The sequence below is a fragment of the Euprymna scolopes genome, chromosome 22 (assembly GCF_053919585.1).
Source record: "Euprymna scolopes isolate OS-2025 chromosome 22, ASM5391958v1, whole genome shotgun sequence".
Lineage (NCBI taxonomy): Eukaryota > Metazoa > Mollusca > Cephalopoda > Sepiida > Sepiolidae > Euprymna > Euprymna scolopes.
This window is the reverse complement of record NC_136503.1, coordinates 72,791,303-72,811,929: the sequence shown is the minus strand read 5'-3', so window position 1 is coordinate 72,811,929 and position 20,627 is coordinate 72,791,303.

Here is a 20,627-nt window from a genome sequence, read left to right as displayed (position 1 = left end):
ATATATATATATATTTATATATGTGTGTGTGTGTGTGTGTGTGTGTGTGTGTGTGTGTGTGTGTGTACATTTTGTATATGTTAGTATAGATGGACAGTTTAAGTTAGGATCAAACTATATTTATAATATGTAAATATGCCTTTGTATTTAGCAACCATGCTACATTTAACTGCCAAATCATATTAATATTAACGAACACACAATTCAAATGAAATGCTTGCCCACGCACAGGCGACAAGCTATAAAGTAAATCTTGCTCTCGACACAAACGAAGGTTTAGATATAAAATTGCCACAGATATTCGCAGGTTTAAAATTATCCTGGCTTCATGACAAACGAAAATAAAATGAAAGAAAGCTAAAAGAAACCAAATAATACAAGACTCTACTTTTGGTTAAACTCGAAGATAGAGAACCTTTGAAGATCTTAGCCGAATGCAGCATGAAGTGGTTTGCTGGCAATATCTTCTTGCTCGCTGTATTTGCTTACAGACGCCATGTTTAACTAGGAGCTGAAATTGTCTTTTCCTCTCAAATACAAAATACGTGAACAAATTTAAGATGGCTGCTGAAAATAAACGAAAGATTAATACAAAGACGGTTATTTGAAGATGCGTCCTTTTAACCAGCATATTTAACGATAGAAATGCTATATAAAAAGTAAGCCTGCCAAGTTGACGGATATCTCATATGAATCCGTTAGGCTTCACTTTCCTATAAATATTACACGAAATAATTTCTTTTAAAAGTCTATGAGATAATATATCATAGTATTGACTATTGCACAAGTATTGAGAAGAAAAGATGACATTTATGTATATTAATAACGTTGTCCTTTAGAGTGTTTTTTTAACCCTTGTAACATATCTTGTGAAATTTGCAAAAACTATATATTCAATAATGTATAAACTTAGATAAATGAGTCTTACAATAGTAAACCACTAATTCTTTTATTTATTTATTCCAATTGAAACTTGTTTGTGGGAACGTGCTTACTTTCAGAAGGTATACATTTTTAAACTGATAACATGTATCCAGTGTCTTATTAATGAACGGAATAATTATCACGGGTTTTAAATGAAATAAATAACATCCTTCTTTCAACTCGTATATCATGAGCTATTTTAGTCATTACGCAAGTTTTTAACTCAATAGTAAAAAAAGTTTGATAGATTGGGACTAAATAGGAAAAATGCAGCATATTTACAGAAGAAAGCATTGCCTTTTTATGGATACAAGCAGTTTTATCACGTTTTTGAAGTATCAATCAAATCTTTAAGCTAAGCGATAAAAATATTTTTTAAAACCTAATATAGCACTGTCCATTTAATGAAGGATGAACGTTGTTTTTTTTTTTTTCATTTTTATACCTCATTTTTCAAAGAAGAATCATTGTCGTCTGCTTTTTTGTGTTACGAGCAAAATGTAGTATATATTCTAAGTGTACACTTTATCCTTTCTGCCTTCTCTTAAAGAAGGAGAAATCCTTCTCAACTGAGGCGATTTGTTTTACTATATAACAAATGAAGGCGGGATCAGTTACTTTTCTTGCTAATACTGTTGGAAACTCACTCAATATATGTCAGCCTATGTCCCAATAACGTGTGTTGAGTGGGTTTCTAAACAGTATTTTGTATACTTTTTTAGTTTGAAAACGTTTTCCCAAACTTAACCTATTCAACAGAGACCTCGCCACCTTTTATCTTTTTAAATAAACACTGTATGATTTTCAAACCGAATAAGCATTTTACGTTAAATAAAAAACACTGAAAACTGATACAGTTGGGTAGAAACGTTACTTATCTTTCCTTTGATACTATTTATTTGTTGTATATTTATTTTGTGTCAACTTTGACGAATCTATGTGTATAGTAAAACAAGCGCAGATTAAAAAAAAAACAAATTTTAATTGATTTTTTTATTTATTTATTTATTTATGCTTAATTAACAACTAACCGATTTCGCATAATGGTTAGGATTTTCGCTAATTGTCCAGAAGAACTGGTTTCTAACTCAATAGGATTAGAACAGAAACCTAAAAATGGTACTTGATAGCCCCTTGTTAAACATTCAATATTATAAAGGAAGGATCAAGAACAAGTATATCAGTCCTGGCAATGGAGTGCGGCTCATCTTATATGAATGGAGAGCACTTACCCAACTATCGCTGGATGTAAGCGAAGAATACTGAGATCATTATTATTGCCATTCATACACACACGCCAGAGAAGAGCAATGTCAGGAGTCAAAAATAAGAGACTCTTCCGAAAATGCAAAATCATTTAAAATGTTTATCAAAAGAGGTTGCGGAGGCTTCTTTTTTTTCATTCCATGTATTATCCTGTATTGTCTAATGTATTGTCTATGAGCAATCAATGATGACCACATGTGTGAGAACACTAAGTGTGTCAATAATTAAAATGTAACAGAGCGCGGACGAATTTATAGCAGCTATATTGAAATGAGAATAAGTCGTGTGCAAGGTGACGTCACGGCAATGAAAAGGGATATATTATAAAAAAGAAAGTCGTGCGCGCAGACTTATGACTACGTGAGAGACAACAGAGATAGACGTGTTATGCTAGTTGTCTGAGAGCGACAGGAAAAGAACTGCAAATAAAGTCTGTTGTTTTACGATGTAAAAGAGAATCAAGTTTTATTCCACGTCTTCTGTTCCTTTCAACGGTGTCTACATGTTAACACCTGCGTAAACGTGTAACACGTTACAACAATAATAATAATAATAATAATAATAATAATAATAATAATAATAATTCTGATTTCGTTTATCAATGTCTCGCTGGAAAGGGGCGGGATTCATTTCCAGAGGATGTCCCTCAATCCCGGCTCGAAACCTCGAGCTTCATAGATCAAGGGTTTTCTTAAGGATGTTAGTGGTACCTACAATTGAAGAGGTCATAAGGTCACCTAAAACAGCGGCGATTTGTAGTTTTTTTTAATTGTCCTTCCAGGCGACTTGCTACTACTACTAATGTACCAACTACAACCAGGATTATTTTTTTGTTTTAACCCAGTGTATACGCCTTATCTCCAAGGGCAATTGAGCTTAATTGCTCCAATTCTCGTTCTCCTTCTCTCTCACATTCCTGTCCCAGGTTATTGAAAAGTCTACAATCTGTCAGATTTTTGAGACTTTCTCAATGACGATCAAAGCTAGACAATTATGTTCCAATTGCTAGTTCGTTATGACACTTTTGTCCCACAATACCTCTACCTTGCCATCCTCACTTGTTCTCACTTCATCAGGCACCACCTCAAACCATTTTCTAGCACACTTCACAGCTCCCAATACATCCGAAGTTCCATGCGATCCTGTCTTTTGCGGTACTTTCTCTGGGCCAGTCCACTACACCCTGCTGCAAGGTACGCAGTTGAATCTAAGGTCTTACCACAAACCCGGCATTCTGCAGCAACTTCCTCTCCTAGAATAACGTTTTTGAACAATCGTATTCCAAATGCTTGCTCTTATGCTGCACAAACAAAAGCTTCAGTACTCTTAGCCAGACAACCAGCTCTAAGCCATTGCCATGATCTTTCATTCGGCCACTTCTGCTATATCCTGGACAAACGTTCCATCGATTCTCTTTCTAGTCAGTTCCTCTGCCCTTTCTCTATCCATACGTTTCACTCTTCTAGGAAAAATGCCATTACTCTCTAGATGTTCATATTTTATCTTATTATATTGCCCTTAGACTAACCGCATCCATCTCCTGAACTTCCTGGCAATTTTTGCATTTGGAGTGTTGTTATTTCTCGCCTGTTTACTACCATTTGAACGTACAAACAAATAGTACAAGCATAAACCAGCAACGACACTCGAAAACGAGAACCAAGATAAATCTTTGATAACGGCATGGGTAACTACTCCCAGTAAGTAAATAATTATAATCACCAACAGTTGTCACCTTTTCAATTGTGGAAAGCTTGGTGCAAACTAATTAATTTAAAAAGTCCATAATTCCTTTGATAATAAACTTTATTAATCGAAATTAGAACCATTAAAATCGATTCATTTTTGCTAACAGGAAATAAGTATATTCATCCTATTAGCATAGAAATCCTAAGATGACGAAGCGATAAAGTCATTGAATGCAGATTCGGCATCATCCCGGCTTTCGAAGGATGTTCTCAAGATGTTTGAACAGTGATGACCGGTTGGCGAAGGGTCAAGTGAATATGGCGGATTAGGCCGGGTCTCGTAGCCCAATGCGTTCAGTTTCTGCAGTTTGTGAAACATGCAGGCGAGCATTGTCGTTGAGGAGAATCGGTCCTCTAATATTGACCAATCTCGGGCACATACGTTGGAGCTTCTGGTGTATTTCTTCAATGTGTCGGCATTATTTCTCAGCCGTAATCGTTTCGCTCGAATTCATAAAGCTGTGATTAATGAGACCGGCCGCAGACAACCAGAAATCACCATAAACTATTTTTGGTGCGATTTTGTGCTTCAGGAAGTGTATTGGAGATTTTCTAGCATCCAATAACTGTACTGAATGGCGCCGGTTGTCGTAGAGGATCCAATTGTTATCACAGGTCATGCGCCGCTTGAGAAATGTGGCGTTTTTTTCTGCGCAAAAGAGCGTAGAAGACACCTCTAACGACGATTTTTAAAAGAAAATTATCTTCCATTTCATACGGCACCGCTTTATCCAACGTTTTTCACTTTCCTAATTGCTTTAAATAATGAACAACTGTTTATTAGTCGACCTCGAATTACACAGCAACGTCTCGTTTGGTTTTGAGAGGGTCGGCTTTAATTAAGGCTTTCAAGTGTTCGTTATCAACCGCAGTCGGCTGGCTGCGACCGTCTTCATCTTCGAGGCTCTCCTCACTATTGCGAAATTTCTTGAACCACCATTGTGCCACACGTTCGTTAGTGATCTCTGGGCCAAACCCTTCATTGATATCACGAGCTGTTTCCGAAGCTTTTCGACCTATTTTTAATTTGAACAAAAACTAGTGCGGATATAAATTTTGTCCATATTCTGTAAAGAATTGATGAAGAGATTGAGAACTGTAATAAATAACACGATTCGATAGAGCAAAAAAAGTGATTTAAATGATATATAACATTGCTATATATATATATATATATATATATATATATATATATATATATATCAATTAATTAATTTAGAAATCCTATATAGAAGTTACATATGTAAGAAAACGATATTTATTGCACCAACTTGATACTAGACACTCAGAGAATATGATGCCGTCCAGACTCCAGAGGAGGAATATTGTTAATAACTAAGAGAACAGATGATGATATGCTATTATTTGATGGATGCGTTACTACGCACCTAAACAATTGATACGTTTATCGAAACCGCTATGAAAACGTTAGGTAATACTAAATCGTGACAGATCGATTATCGGAGACAACTTTGCATAGACACCGGAGAATGCGTCTTAAAGTTATTTAACCAAAAACAAGAAAGCGAAAACCAATTGTTCTTAAAGCTGAAATAGAGAATCAGTGGATGCAAGAAAATCAGAGGAAAACCGCATTTATGAACGGAAAAACGTAAACCGAGTTTCCATTTTACAAAAAATGGGAAAACAAATGAGAGGAATATTCAGTCAAAATACTTCTAGTACTGCATTCAAATATAGCGTAATCATGAGTCTATAACGAAAATTTCTTATGGATTTTGGTATTTTTTTCGGATAATAGTTGTATAGTCTTTTGCCTAATAAGTAACAGAAAAGTTTTGTTGTTGTTTGTTCTTCTGTCTTGTTTTTTTTATTCCTTTTTTCCATTATTGTTAATACTCACTTGGAGTTATTCAATTATTGGAATTCTTTTTGAGATGAGTAATTTATATATTTTTATTGATTTATTTGCGGACTATTATCATAATCTGTTTATAGTTGTTGCTTCGCAACGTTTCGGCCAACTATTCCTCTGGCCTTCGTCAGCTTGTAAACCGTGACGGGATAAGAATGTTTAATCTTCAACTGTATCTTCAATAATTATTGCCTTCCATAGTTGTTGTCGTCTTACCAGGTTTTGGCCAACTTTGGATAGGTTTCAAACCGCTATCTTCAGACAATGCTCACCTGGAAATGTAGAGATTTAACATCCCTAACTTGATAGCGGTTTTAATCATACCCAAAAATGGCCAAAACACTGTAAGTCGACAGCAACTATGGAAGGCAGTAATTACTGAAGATACAATTGAAGATTAATCATACATAGCCTATCCCCGATTGGCACAGTGGATATAGACTTTGAATCTCTACAATTACAGGTGAACATTGTGTGAAAGCGGCATCAATCCTATCCAACGTTTGCCATAACTGTGTGAGACGACAACAACTATGGAAGGCAGTAATTATTGAAGGTACAGTTAAAAACTCAGCATTTTTATCCCGTCGAGGTTAAAAACCTGGCGAAGGGCAGAGGAATAGTTGAGCGGAACGTTGTGAAACAAAAACTATAAAGATAGGGATAATAGTGGTCAAATAAATAATTAAAAAGTTCTCTCACTGGATAACTCAGCGATAATAGAAAGCAGTCTTCCCTGGAATTTGGGTGGCAATGAGTTTCCCTAGATTTTCATTATTCTCCATATCTATGGAGTTCCGTTATCGCAACAACCGCTTACGATTTCAACGATCATTGGTCTTCACTAGACTGTCAGTAACCATTATTCATCTCAGGGTCCAAAAAGGATCTGGTTAGTGCTTTCCCTCCTCCGTAATTTTCCCTCTTTGATATTTCAATAACCCTAAACACGTGTAAAATATTTTAATTTATTATTCCATTAACTTTACAGTGTTGCGATGTTTTACACCGTTTATTACCTTAAGAGCAAACTATTACACCAAAGCTAGTGAGGATTGCCCCAGAGTCAATAATATGGAACGTAGCCGGCGAAGGATGTTTGCTGGGCTAAGCAGAACTGACTTCTGGAGTACGGCCATATTGTATCTGGTTCCCCAGGAGTTCTAATTCTTCATAAGATCATCCGAAATTGAGCTTAGCACAACTAGGATTTTTAGAACTGTGCAAGTTTTCTTATTTCACAGCATAGCACTCTCAAACCTCAGTTTCTCATTCTTCTTGCCTGTTAAGTTGATAGTGTAAGCTCTATAAGGGTTCTTCAATTCTTCTTGTGTCCAGCCTACAAAAGCTGCAATGTATCAGATTTCAGCACCCACCTATAAATGGATGGCTGAGAACAGGTTCCTACAATTCAGTCTAGATTTCGCAAGCAGTTAGAGTCTCCTCATATACACCTCTTTCATCTTGTCCTTTAATTCAATAGCAAAGCATCGTATCAAGTTCAAGCACCCTAGGTAGTGTAGCCTTCTGCATCAGGATCTGTTAATCGTTTACCATTTATTAAAAGTATGCCTTTCATATGTCCCCCTTTTCCCTCGTTCAAAACTAACTATTGCAGATTTGGAGATTCGAAACTCCATATTAATGTCTTCACCCTATTGATGTACAGTTTGAACCAACGAGTCAATTTACTCTTCTGTTTATCAAACAATTTAAGATCGTCCATAGATAACATGTGGCTGATCCTCGGCCCATTCTTCTCTAGTTGGTATATCATCCTTGCCTTTCTTAGTACAGGTGGTAATGGCATGAGTGCAATTGTGAATGGAAGTGGCGAAGTGGATTTTCCTTTAAAGATATCGCGTCTAATATTGACTGTCTCTACTATATCGCTATTTGAAAAAAGGCTGATTTCGTTTGCCATAAAAAAATTCTAGCAATCAAGATATAATTCGCTATGTCTGTAATATATACTTATTAGCTCGTAAAAGGATATTATGTTTATTATTATTATTATTATTATTATTATTATTATTATTATTATTATTATTGTTATTGTTGTTGTTGTTGTTGCTGTTGTTATTGTTACTATTTTAATTATTATTATTTTATTATTTATATCATAATTTACTTACTCACGAGGCATTGTTTGCACAAGTAATCAGTGATTATACCATGAAAAAACAAGTAGTGCTCCCTCGGATGTCCATAATCTTAATCTTCTTCGATAAACATCCAAATAAAACATTATTAACGAAACAACTGCTGAACTATAGATTCTAGCTAGTAAAACATATGTGTTTGTTTGAATTTGAATGCGGTAAGCTTTTACAAGATTCAACCACACTCAAAATCTTGGTGCCCTTCATGGTTTCCTTGTAAATTCTTGATCTTTCACGCCATTACTTGTGATACCAAGTTGATTGTTGCCAGTGCGTATGTCTGTGAGTTTTTTTTTTTGTGTGTAGAGGAAGCAGTTTCTTTCTGATATATAAAACAAACATAGAAAATATAATCTGGACTGCTAGAATTTTATCATGACGAACGAAAATATTAAACTACTAGTAGGTCGCTCGGCTTTGCCCGGTCGTATGATATTTTAAATCATGTCGATTACTTTTTAAAATTTATATGGATAGAATTAATATATATATATATATATATATATATATATAATATATATATACATATATATGCATATATATGCATATATATATATATGTATATATATATATATATATATATATATATATATATGGGTGCAATCAGCTTATATCGAAGCCATAAAATACAACTTTCACCCGCATCCCTTTGCCTTTGCGCCACGCCCAGACGCAACCTCCCCCCATATATATATATATATATATATATATATATATATATATATAATAAAAAATTACAATAAGTTTACCAAGGTAGTAAAATGTTAAACTTACTTAAAATATATTATAAATATTAAAGAGTTAATATTTACAAGTAAAATAAACTCAGCCAGATGTAAAAGCTCAATAAAACCGAAAAGGAAATAGAGCTGATAATATGAACAAATGATTAATAAAACATGTTAAAAGACATCTTGAAAAAGAGTTAAAAACATATTTAATTTTAAAAAAGGAAACACAAGATAAGTGGATAGTTCTTAATCCGCGGAGTTTCGAAGAAATGTTCTCCTTCTCATCAGAGGGCAGGAATTAGCAAAATGCAGGATCGGATTTTGCATATAAAAGTATTTAATGAAACTACAAGTAAGCCACATATCTTACTTGGTTAAAAAAAAGGGTGAGGTAAGGGGAACAGGAGGCAAAAGAAAAATAATAAAAAGATTTCACATGAATGGACAGTCCGGTGAAGGGTAAAAATCCAAAAATGATAAAATCCAAAACGGTCGAATTTAAAATTTCAATCCAATGGGTGAATTCCAAATGGTTCCAAATAATCCAAAAGGCAGAGTTCCTTGGAAAAAGCGCAAATAGAATGAATTTCAAATCATTAAAAGAAAAGTACTGGAGAGAATATTTAAAAACACGTCCGTCAAGGCTTGATGAATAAAAAAAAAATTAAGGTTAAAAAAAAACACCCGAAAATCGGTGAAGATTTAAATTTGAAAAGCAAGGTCAAACTAACCCAGACAAGAAGCGCGAAAATTAGCGTTAATAATTAGGTCAGCTTAGATATGCACGTGAAAGTCCCAGAATTAAATTAAGAGAACTGATCAGAACAAATAAATGGCTAAGTTTATGAAATGGGGCGTCTGTTATATAAAAAAAAAGGAATGTAAATAAATAAAAAAATAGAAATTATATATATACACACACATACACACATATATATACATATACATACATACAGACACACAAATGCACACACACATGTATATATATACATACACGCATATAAATATATATACATATATGTATACATATACAATAACACACACACACATATATATACAAACACACACGCATGCATAAATATATACACATATCCAAAAACATATACAAGTTAAACAAAAACATACATACTTACATAAAATGTATATATATATATATATATATATATATATATATATATATATATATATATATATATATAAATTCACCTGCTATTTTATTTTATAGAGATGAAATTGCCCGATGGCCGAAGCCAATATTCAAGCAAACACGCAAGGAAAGACGGCCAGACGATCCACAGAGTTTTATAATTATATAGATTAGTTTGTAAACAGGATAATATCTGACCATTTGCAATAATCACAATAAAACAGTAGCTACATGACTCATCGGGGAAGCATATAGGACGATGAACTCATGACAATCGGCCAGATTCTACACCGCACTTTAAATGTTATTCCGTTGGTTGATTATATAATAATAATGTGATAGATATTGTTCGACACACATGACTGAAAATTAAATGTAAGTAAATGTAAGTAAGAAACAAATAAAATAAATAATAGGAAGAAAATAAAGTTAGTTCACTAGAAAATTGTATGTGCAGGAAATGTAATGAAGAGGCATACTTCCAAAAAATATGATGGGTAAGTTTCGCCTGACACCGCACAGAATGGTAGTGAATGTGTCGAGGAACTCATATAAAAAGATGCCTAGCATGCTAAATGCTTTTTTAGACATGCCATCCCACACATGACAGAAAAGTAAAGATTATCGCTACCAGTGAGCAATCAATTGTATGCTGATGATGCGATAACAAACATTCATATGCATTCATTATCGAAAAAGTTCTGAAACGCTGGTGAATTTTCTAATCGGTATGATCCCATGGATAACTACCGGTTTCTCTCACAGAGCAATAGTTAGTTATGAATAGGGAGGTAACAACAGCATACTCTTCTCATTGTTTTGACTCTTGAGTATATATCCGTACATATCTTATATGTTTTTTTATATAGAATGGTGTGGTTCTTGGTTGATTAAATGTGTCTTACTGTCTCGGATATATCCCTGAGAGTCAAAACAATAAAAAGTATATTCTGTGGTAACAGCCCTAGTTATGACTTGTGTAACACCCGCGAATTTGTGAATAAAACTAGATTCTTACAAAAAAGTATAAATACATTTTTTAACATAATATGTTCACAGGTATACGGTATGATCACGTTAATACACCGATTCCCGCTGTATCACCAAAGTTTAGCAACGTTGAACCTGGTCAGTACTAAATGGGTGACTTCCAGGTGCTGTATGAGGACCACGCTTATCTCAGTATTATTATTGTCAGTTCTCCATGCCACTGCACTCGAAGAGTGCCGATTCGGGAGAGATGCGGTTGGGATTGCACAGCATTTGCCTTACAATTACAGACGCAACTACCCATACAGGGTTATCTTTGTCCTTCCAGACAAAACGGAGGCATTGAATGTTACCGGATAAAATGAAATCATCCCCAGCCGATACACTAACTGGATGGTGTTTCGCCATAGAGGAATATAAAAATGATACACCGAAATGCAACAATGATTACTATATATATATTGAAACAAAAAAATAAGGCTAACTCTGACATTCAAGTGTGATACCCGCAGCGCAAAGTTGCCTTGCACCGCATTTGCGAAATGCCAGCGTACGTATCTCAATCCCTCGTTCTTTCTTTATTATTTTCTGACAATCATAAGTAATACGTTTGGTTTCGATGGCAAAACCATAAAGAAATTGAGATATCAAATAGCATCATACTTAAATACTCTATTTGCCTTTTAAACGAAGAAGGAATTGAATCAATATCAAGGAGACGTTTCATTCTACTATCTATTTGCTAGCGAAAAGAAAATAATACAATGTAACGCAAAACTGGAGATTATTTGCCGATTTATTGTTCTTGTATGCGTCTTTGTATCTTAAAAAGGTGATCTGGTCGTCGTTTTTTTATGAATTACTATAAATATGTTAAACATTCAGACCACATACTTGGCATTTTTTCCAGAACACTTGAAGCCGGTATAAAAGGCATTGTAAATATGTCATTTAATGCAAATACTGCATGTTTTTTTTGCATAATTTAAATTCTAAATATGAGCACACCAATCGACTGTTATATTACAAGAGCTGTGGTTGAATGATAAATTATGAGTCTCATTTTAAAATCGAATGGTTCCCAGAACAGAAGTCGAAGAAACCCCGGTGACTTTTATTTATTCTATATCCTGACCGTTGTGCTTAGTTCGACGGACAGCGTGCTGGATATACAAACTACATGTCTATCTATATGTCTCTCTCTCCCCCTCTCTCTCTCTCTTTCTGCATACCTGTTTGTTTATTTGTCAGCTTATCTTTCTCTGTATCTCTCTTAGTCGCCGAAACCACTTGGTTTCCGTTGATTTCTTTCTCTTTCCTTAGTAAGACTATAAGTCGGAAATGCGTGTCTAACTGCTAATGCACTAGGGGAAATCACGCACTGTGGCTGAGTATAGCAGTCGTACCGTCAGCCTATATGTCTGTATATCTTACCGTCAGTTTTATATATAAGTAGCCTATGTCGCTGATGCTTTCTACGAAGGTCTCTCCTTGAAATGAAACTTTTTTTTAAACGACATACTTATATGATAACTTAAAAGTCAAATCGAAGTCGCGCCAAATTAGCACAGCACACATCGCATAAAGAAACCTATCACTCTCTATTCTAAAAATCCTTCATACGAAGAATAAATAAAAATAGCATTCAAAATAAAATAATCTATATAGCTATGGAAGTGAAATTGCCTGCGTATGTGTACGTTCCCCTACCAAACTTTATCAATTTCCAGTCTACAGACTCAAGATTTGACATAAGAAGTATTGAGATTTGATAAAATATTTATAATTGGTTTTCAGCCAGAAATTTTTCTGTCAAATGGTCAAAGTTCAACGATTTGACATTTGAAAACTCTACCAAACTCCTTCGCCAATTTTGGCTCTAAAAACTTGAAAGTTTAGATAAAGGTTACGTGGGCATGGATCACACTTTTTAATTTGAATTGATCCCAAAACAATACATGTACAGGAGTAAAAATTGGGGTCTAGGTTTTTAAAAAATAATTTACCTCTGCGGTCTCTAGCAAACTATTCAACCAATTTTGACTCTTAACATTTGAAATTTTACATAAAGGGTATTCAGAAAGACAGCAGGCTTTTTATTCTGTTTTTGGGAGAAAATTAAGTTGCCAAGAAGTCAAAATTGAAAGAGTTGACTTTTGTAGACTCTGCCAACCTCCCCCGCCAATTTTGGGTATAAACACTGGAAATTTTAGATGCAGGTTAATTAGACATGAGTCAAACTTTACTATATATATATATATATATATATATATATATATATATATATATATATATATATATATATATATATATATATATATATATACATACTTATGCACATAAAGTTATAGAAAAGTACATAGAGCCCGAACAAAACTGGGCTGAACTACTAGTAATTTGTAAATTAATAAATGATAAGGTAGAGGTTTATTATAAACTATTATATACCTAGTTATTGCGAAGTCACTCCGTATCTTAAATACCTAGTTTGGTTATTTATGAAACATAATTTTAACTAAATATAACACAACCTACATAACGTGAGATTTTTAAAAATATATATATACCTATAACAATTTGCCTTTATTTTCTCAAGCCGATCAAGTATCTATAGTGATTTCTAGAAAATCTTGCGGAATAGCAGAAATAAATTCTCTAAGTCATATTAGCTAATTCCATTAAGGTTGATAGCATCTTATTGTTAATTGGTTCCTGGAAACTTTTCTGAAATGACATAAACAACATCGTAATCATTCTTTGAAGTTAATTAAAGACGATGGCATTTTAAGGTGAACTGGTTCATTCAAAAAAACCCAAAGAAAAAGGACGCAAGCTGATAATTTAGGGCGTGGAATCCGTCATTTCTGTGAAGCAGATCGACTTATCCATCACCAAGGAAAATATGTATTCAGTCATGATCGAATACATATCAATATATGGAGAAACATGATCTTTAATGAAATCATTTTAACACAATACGACTTTTTTTCTTTTTTATCTAAAAGATTACATTATATATATTGTCTTTATATTCATGAGTTGTATAAATATATTTCTTTAAAATTAAAAAAATAGCAAGTGGATGTTTTTTCAGAGTTTATATATATACATATATGTGTGTGTGTGTGTGCGTGGGTGTGTACTCTTGTGTGTGTGTGTACTCTTGTGTGTGTGTGTGTGTGTGCAAATCATCACCAACCGTATAAAATGGATGCTACTCTTGTGTATACTATGCTATTTACTTGGGAGAAATCGACACCCCGGGCAGCGCCGTGTAATCTCGGGAGTCTTTGTAAAGCGGCATCACGAAATCGATCCTTATTTTCGGCCTTCTATCGATGAATTGAATCTTATTAATCATTTTCCGAACGGTCGAGTCGAGGGAGTTGGGGCGTTCCTTATCACAAACTCTATCACAGTCACTGGAAAACGATATCGTTCGATACGCAATCGATGCTTGCTTTGCACCGATTCAGTTACTGATGGTAATATCGGCCGGTCGTGATAGCAAAGTGTTCGTGACAATCATCGCCCGCTTTCATGTTGAAGAGAGATCAGAAGGTGGTGGCCGCCAACAGATCACATTCCAATGATCTCTGCATTAATTCCGCCTTTTGGAGTAAGCCTTCTCTCTTCTTTTACATTTCTTGGGTGCGTTTGCTTAAGAAATGCACCACCTGCCCCTCTCTTCTGCCAGATTCTCTTCTTTCCCGAAATATTTCCTTCTCTTTTCCTCTCGATCAGTCTATTTTTCTTTAAATCCTTCTTTTTTTCTCTCAACTGTCCGTTCTTCTAATACTCTCTTCATTCTCTGCCCCCCTATCTTAAAAAGTTATCATTCTCTTTTCATCTTTCTCTTCTATTAATATCTTCCCATTCCCCCCTCTCTCGCCTCCTCTTATTCCTTTCAATTTCTTTCTCTCTTCTCTCTTTCTCCGATTCTCAATCTGTTCTATTCGTTCTTCTCTTAATCTGTTTCCATCCTTTTATCAGTTTTATGTTCTCTCTTTCATCGTTCCTTGTTTCGCTCTCTTTGGCGTATTATTATCTCTATACATCTCGCCACACTATCTCTTCTCTTAATCTCTATCTGTATTCTTAATGTTTTCTATTTTTTCGATATGAATTTCAAGTGAAAATAAGGCACGAACGCCTAGAGTCCAAGTTATGCTCGAATGCCTAAGAGTATCTGTTTAGTTGTACACAACTATCATACTTTTCCATATTAAATTTCTACTTTTGTATATTAAGTTTCTGATTTCAGATCCGGTGTAACAGTATTAATTGAATTAGCAGAGTTAAGCAATTTTGATTTTTAAAAATAATAAACGTGGTTTTCACATTTATTGCATGTGTATTCACTAGACATTTTTGTAAAATAAAACTTCATTCAAATGCTTGTCTTAAAAACAATGCAGAGGTACGCCACGCAGAAATTTATCAAACAATTATTTTATATTTACAATCGAAAACATTTACTTTAGCTCCGTTAAAAATTAAAACGGTTTATTTCTCTCTGTCTCTCTCACTTCCACTCTCTGTATCTCTCTATCTGTAACTTTCCCTCCCTCCGATGATTATAATAAACAGGAGTAGTATCGCGTTACTGGTCAGGATGTATCGTCAATGATTTATGCTTAGTGAGGGTTATAGCCTCACAAATAAATAATAAAAATTCAGAGTTACTAAGCGGAATAATTCAGTCAATAATAAATAAACTGTAAGAATAGTGTGTACGTTCCGAAAATGGCAGCGTGGTTTAGAAATGATAACTGTTTGTTTATTTGGTGGAATAACCGAATGTTGGAATTGCAGAATGAATATTTCTCAGCTAATCAGCGGCGCAGGATATTTCAAAGGGAGAAATTATTATTTGTGTCGGATGTAAGAGGTAAGAATATGTGTATATGTAGGAAATCTGTATTCAGTTAATGACGGTTAACACCCAGGAAAAGTAGGAAAAAGTATAAAAGAACTCGGTTAAGAATGGTATCGCAGTAAAGTGAGATGAAATTTGAGCTACTTCTTCTTTAGTTTAGGACGATGATGGCCATGGCGTTCCTCGACGTAATGTAAATTTTTAATATAACCAAATAAAGGAATAACCTTCTTAGTGACACACAATATGGTTTCCGCTCTGCAAGATCTATCGCAGATGTGCTGACGGTTATATCCCACAGGATTAGTGAATCTCTTGACAAAGGCTTCCTTTCTAGGGCAATTGCTCTCGACATATCAAAGGCCTTCGACAAGGTATGGCATAAGGGTCTACTTCACAAGATTTCCAGCTACGGTATAACTGGAAATGTTTTCTCAATCATTAAATCATTTCTCTCCGATAGGCTCATAAGAATAGTGGTAGATGGACAAAAATCGGAGGCCTGCAATATAAATGCTGGAGTCCCTCAGGGGTCAATCCTGGGCCAAACTCTCTTCCTGATCTACATCAATGACCTCCCTAAACACATACTTAAATCATTCGTTGACATCTATGCTGATGACACGACCATCTACGGCAACACATCAAAGGCTCTAAATGACAAAGTTCTCTCTGATTCTCTCTCCTCTGATCTCGAGCGCGTGGTTCAGTGGGGGAAGATGTGGCTGGCTACCTTTAATGCATCCAAAACCAAACTCCTATCCTTACATCATCAACGCTCTGATCCCCATCTGGCATCAATTGTGATGGATGGCTCTCGTCTGGGTGAGGCCCCGTGTGTTGACAAGCTTCTGGGTTTGACCTTTACTCCTGATCTGAAATGGAACACGTACATCAAGTCTGTTACCAAGGTCGCTGGAAAGATGGTGGGATCCTTCTACCGCTCCAGAAGATATCTCACTACGGATGCAATTCTCTATCTATATAAAAGCCAAGTACGTCCAAGGATGGAATACTGTTGCCATATCTGGGCAGGAGCTGCTAAGAACAGCCTATCCTGCCTTGACAGAGTACAAAATAGACTTCGTGGCTTAGTGGGGGATGCCCTTTTCTCTACCCTGCAATCTCTCTCCCACAGAAGAGACGTTGCGAGCCTGTCCTTGTTTTATCGTTATTTCCATGGTAGGTGCTCGTCTGAACTCCAATCTCTGGTCCCCCCTCGCCAATCTTTCACGAAAAACACCCGTCTAGCTGAATCCACTGTGAAAAATTTCCCCCACTCTATATCTGTGCCTAAATTAAAACGCAGATTCCATGAACAAAGCTTCTTTCTTAGAACTGCACGCTGTGGAACTCTGTTCCGTCTGCCTGCTTCCCTCCGGACTACAACTTGGATGTCTTCAAGTCCAACACAAACAAATTCCTAATGAACCGCCACCTTAAGTAAACATATCAGCAAATCTCCTCACTAACGTAATGTACTTGCAATAACCCTTAACCCTGAGTGGCTTCCGGGTCTTGATAAGTGGTGATCACTGTGTAAAAAAAAAATAAAAAATAAAAAATAATGTGTATGTAATTGTGGTCTATTGCTTGATAACGTGATGGCGAAAGGCGTAAACAGTCATTTTTATGTGCCATCTTTTGTTGTAAACGTAAGGTAGTTTCGTCCAGAGGGGAAAATTGCTCCTCTTTTATAATATACAAGATATTTACCTATTTTAAACCGTAAACAGACAGCCATTTTTATTTTTTAATTTTTTGAGAGAAAATAGTTTTCATATCGGAACTGATAAAGTGCGACTATAAAAGGAGGTAAATCGTTTATCATTAATTACTATTTGCGATGATAATGGTTTTTTGTGACACTGGACGTGTGGACAAGGACATGAATATTTAGATATTAGATTTACACTCAGCAAAGCCTAGTCTGCAACCGTTGCAGTTTTGCTAAACATATAATCCTACATGATATTACCTATTAGATACTATGACTGTTTTTGGTTAACCGGAAGTTATGCTAAACCATGCAAGTAAATCCCAGCGAAATATTCAATTGCATGTATTTCGAAGTAAAATGTTATCTACCTTGCTCAGGTCATATGTATTTAAAACAAAATTACTTAACTTAATAATCTATCTTAAGATTGAATTATATCCTGGAATACAGGTAAATTTAGAAAAAATATTACATAAAAATCTGTAAGAAAGTAGGTACATTGTCAATTTACTTCGAAAAGCGTCTGTTACATGATTAAATTTAAAAAAAGGAAAAATCACATTGTAAATTACTTAATAGTACATATCACCCGTAACGTGTATATTAAATATAAGAATATGCGTGCTGGTTTTTAATCGTTCACTTGTGAAAAGGGAGACGGCTCTCTTTTACTAAGAGATTTGTTCATTTAACAGAAACCTTACTAAACAACGATATTTTCCTTAGATGAAAATATTTTTAAAAAATAGTGTGACAGCCATGTTTTTATTAAAGGTAAATATTATGGTAATATTTAAAAAAATAATCTTTAACCTTTAAAACAGAAAGAATTAAACTTTAATAAAAATAGGGTGAAACTTTTTAAAGTTGCAGGGACTTTTTTTTTACTCTAACAAAATATATAATATTAATAAAAGCAACATCTAGTTTTTAACATTACAAAAAATGAATATGCGACGATAGTTGTAAAAAAATTGAAAACGCAGCTTTAAAAAGTTTTATGGTTTTTTTTTTACACATTGATCACCACTTATCAAGGCCCGGAAGCCACTCAGGGATGCTTGTTTTATTAACGCTACATTCTTTGTTTTTTGAAGGTTAAAGACTATTTACTTTTAATTTAAAAAATGTTGCTGCAGTTTCTTTTTTTAAATGTTGTCCTCTAATATCGTTGGTTTTCTCTTAATAGTCGCGTACAGATATTTTGTATTATTAATGTTATAAATTTTGTTACAGTGAACGTCGCAGCGTTCTTTTTTTTAATGTTTGGATTTTATAAAAAAAAAAAAATTGCATCGAGCGTCCTAAATTATGAGATAAAAAAATATAACGAATCTCTTACTAAAATAGAGTTGTCTCCCTCTGGACAGTGAACTATTGTAAAACGGCTCCAGAATATGTGAATATTTTCTAGTCGGGATGTCGATTTGTTGCCAGTCAATGACTTACATATATTTATTGTCAACAGATTGAATGAAAAATGCAAGATATATACAATTTCAATAAGGAAACTAGTAAATGGTTCATTATCTTGTTTAGACATGTTTTGCAACATAACATATGTTTCTTCAAATATTTAATAAATCTCCGTATTCTTTATATTAGGCCGAATACAATGTGATAAAACAGCAGCGAGTGTTACACTTTTCTTTATATGTTCATGAACTCATTCCTTGGTTAGTTTCAGCACATTTTGGGTCCGCTTAAACTTTCTTTTTCAGACTCGCAAATCTTTTAGGCACGAAGCCCTTCCGTTATGTTACGTTTTGTACGCTACCGATATTATCTTGAAATTGTGTGTATTCTTCTGATATATTTTTTTTTTTATTTCAGATGAGCAATTTAAGCTTTAATCGACCTTCTGGTCCAAAACTAAACACATATTCTGCCTAAACGTTTTATTATTGGCTCACAATGTGCTTAAACACAGATCATCAAATGTCTTATTGAAAACGGGTTGTGGTGTTCATTAGAAGCTGAGTACAACAAGTCTCCCCATATGTTCCCGTACGGTCCCAGCTCTTTCGGTAACATTTTCAAATAAATTTGCATAATGCCAACAGCTTCTTGCCATTCATTTCTCATTGGTCTCTATTGAAATTTGGGTGGTAAAGGGCGATGGGGTGAGGTTAGAGAAGTCATAGGCATGCAGCTTAAAAATTATTTGTTCAGTGTAACGCTTCATATATTATCTCTGCAGCAGTTTGTCTAGTCTGCGCTTGTGGATCATGTGTTAGTCTCAACATTCAAGGGTTTTTATTAATATTTCAATTGTTTTCATTATTGTTGTTCGTTGTATTTTTCTAGTCATTCCTCTGATTCAAATTCGCTCATTATTATTATTATTATTATTATTATTATTATTATTATTATTATTATTATTATTATTATTATTATTATTATTATTATTATCATTATTGTTGTTCGTTGTATTTTTCTAATCATTCCTCTGATTCAAATTCGCTCATTATTATTATTATTATTATTATTATTATTATTATAATTATTATTATTATTATTATTATTGTTTTTGTTGATGTTGTTGATGTTGTTAATATTATTATTATTATTATGAATATTATTAACAATAATATTATTATAAATATTATTAATATCATTATTATTATTATAATTTTTAATATTATTAATATTATTATTATTAATAGTATTATTAATATAATTACTAATATTATTAACACTATTATTATTAATATTATAAATAATATTATTATTAGTAATAATATTATTTATAATATTATTATTAATATTATTATTATTATTTTCATTATTAAAATACTATTGTTATTATTAATAATAATATTATTATTAATATTATTATAAATAAAACCATTATTATTAGTATTATTAATAGTATTATTAATATTATTATTAATATTATCATTAATAATATTATTATTAATATTATTACTAATAGTATTATTAATATTGTTATTGTTATTTATATTATTATTAATGTTATTATTATTAATATTATAATTTTTTATTGCTATTAATATTTATAGTATTACTTATTATTATAAGCATTATTAATTATTATTATAAGTAATATTATTGTAATTCGCATTATTATTATAATTATTATTATTATAATTATAATTGTAATTATTATAATTATTATTATTATTATAATTATTATTTTTATAATTATTATTGTTTTAATTAT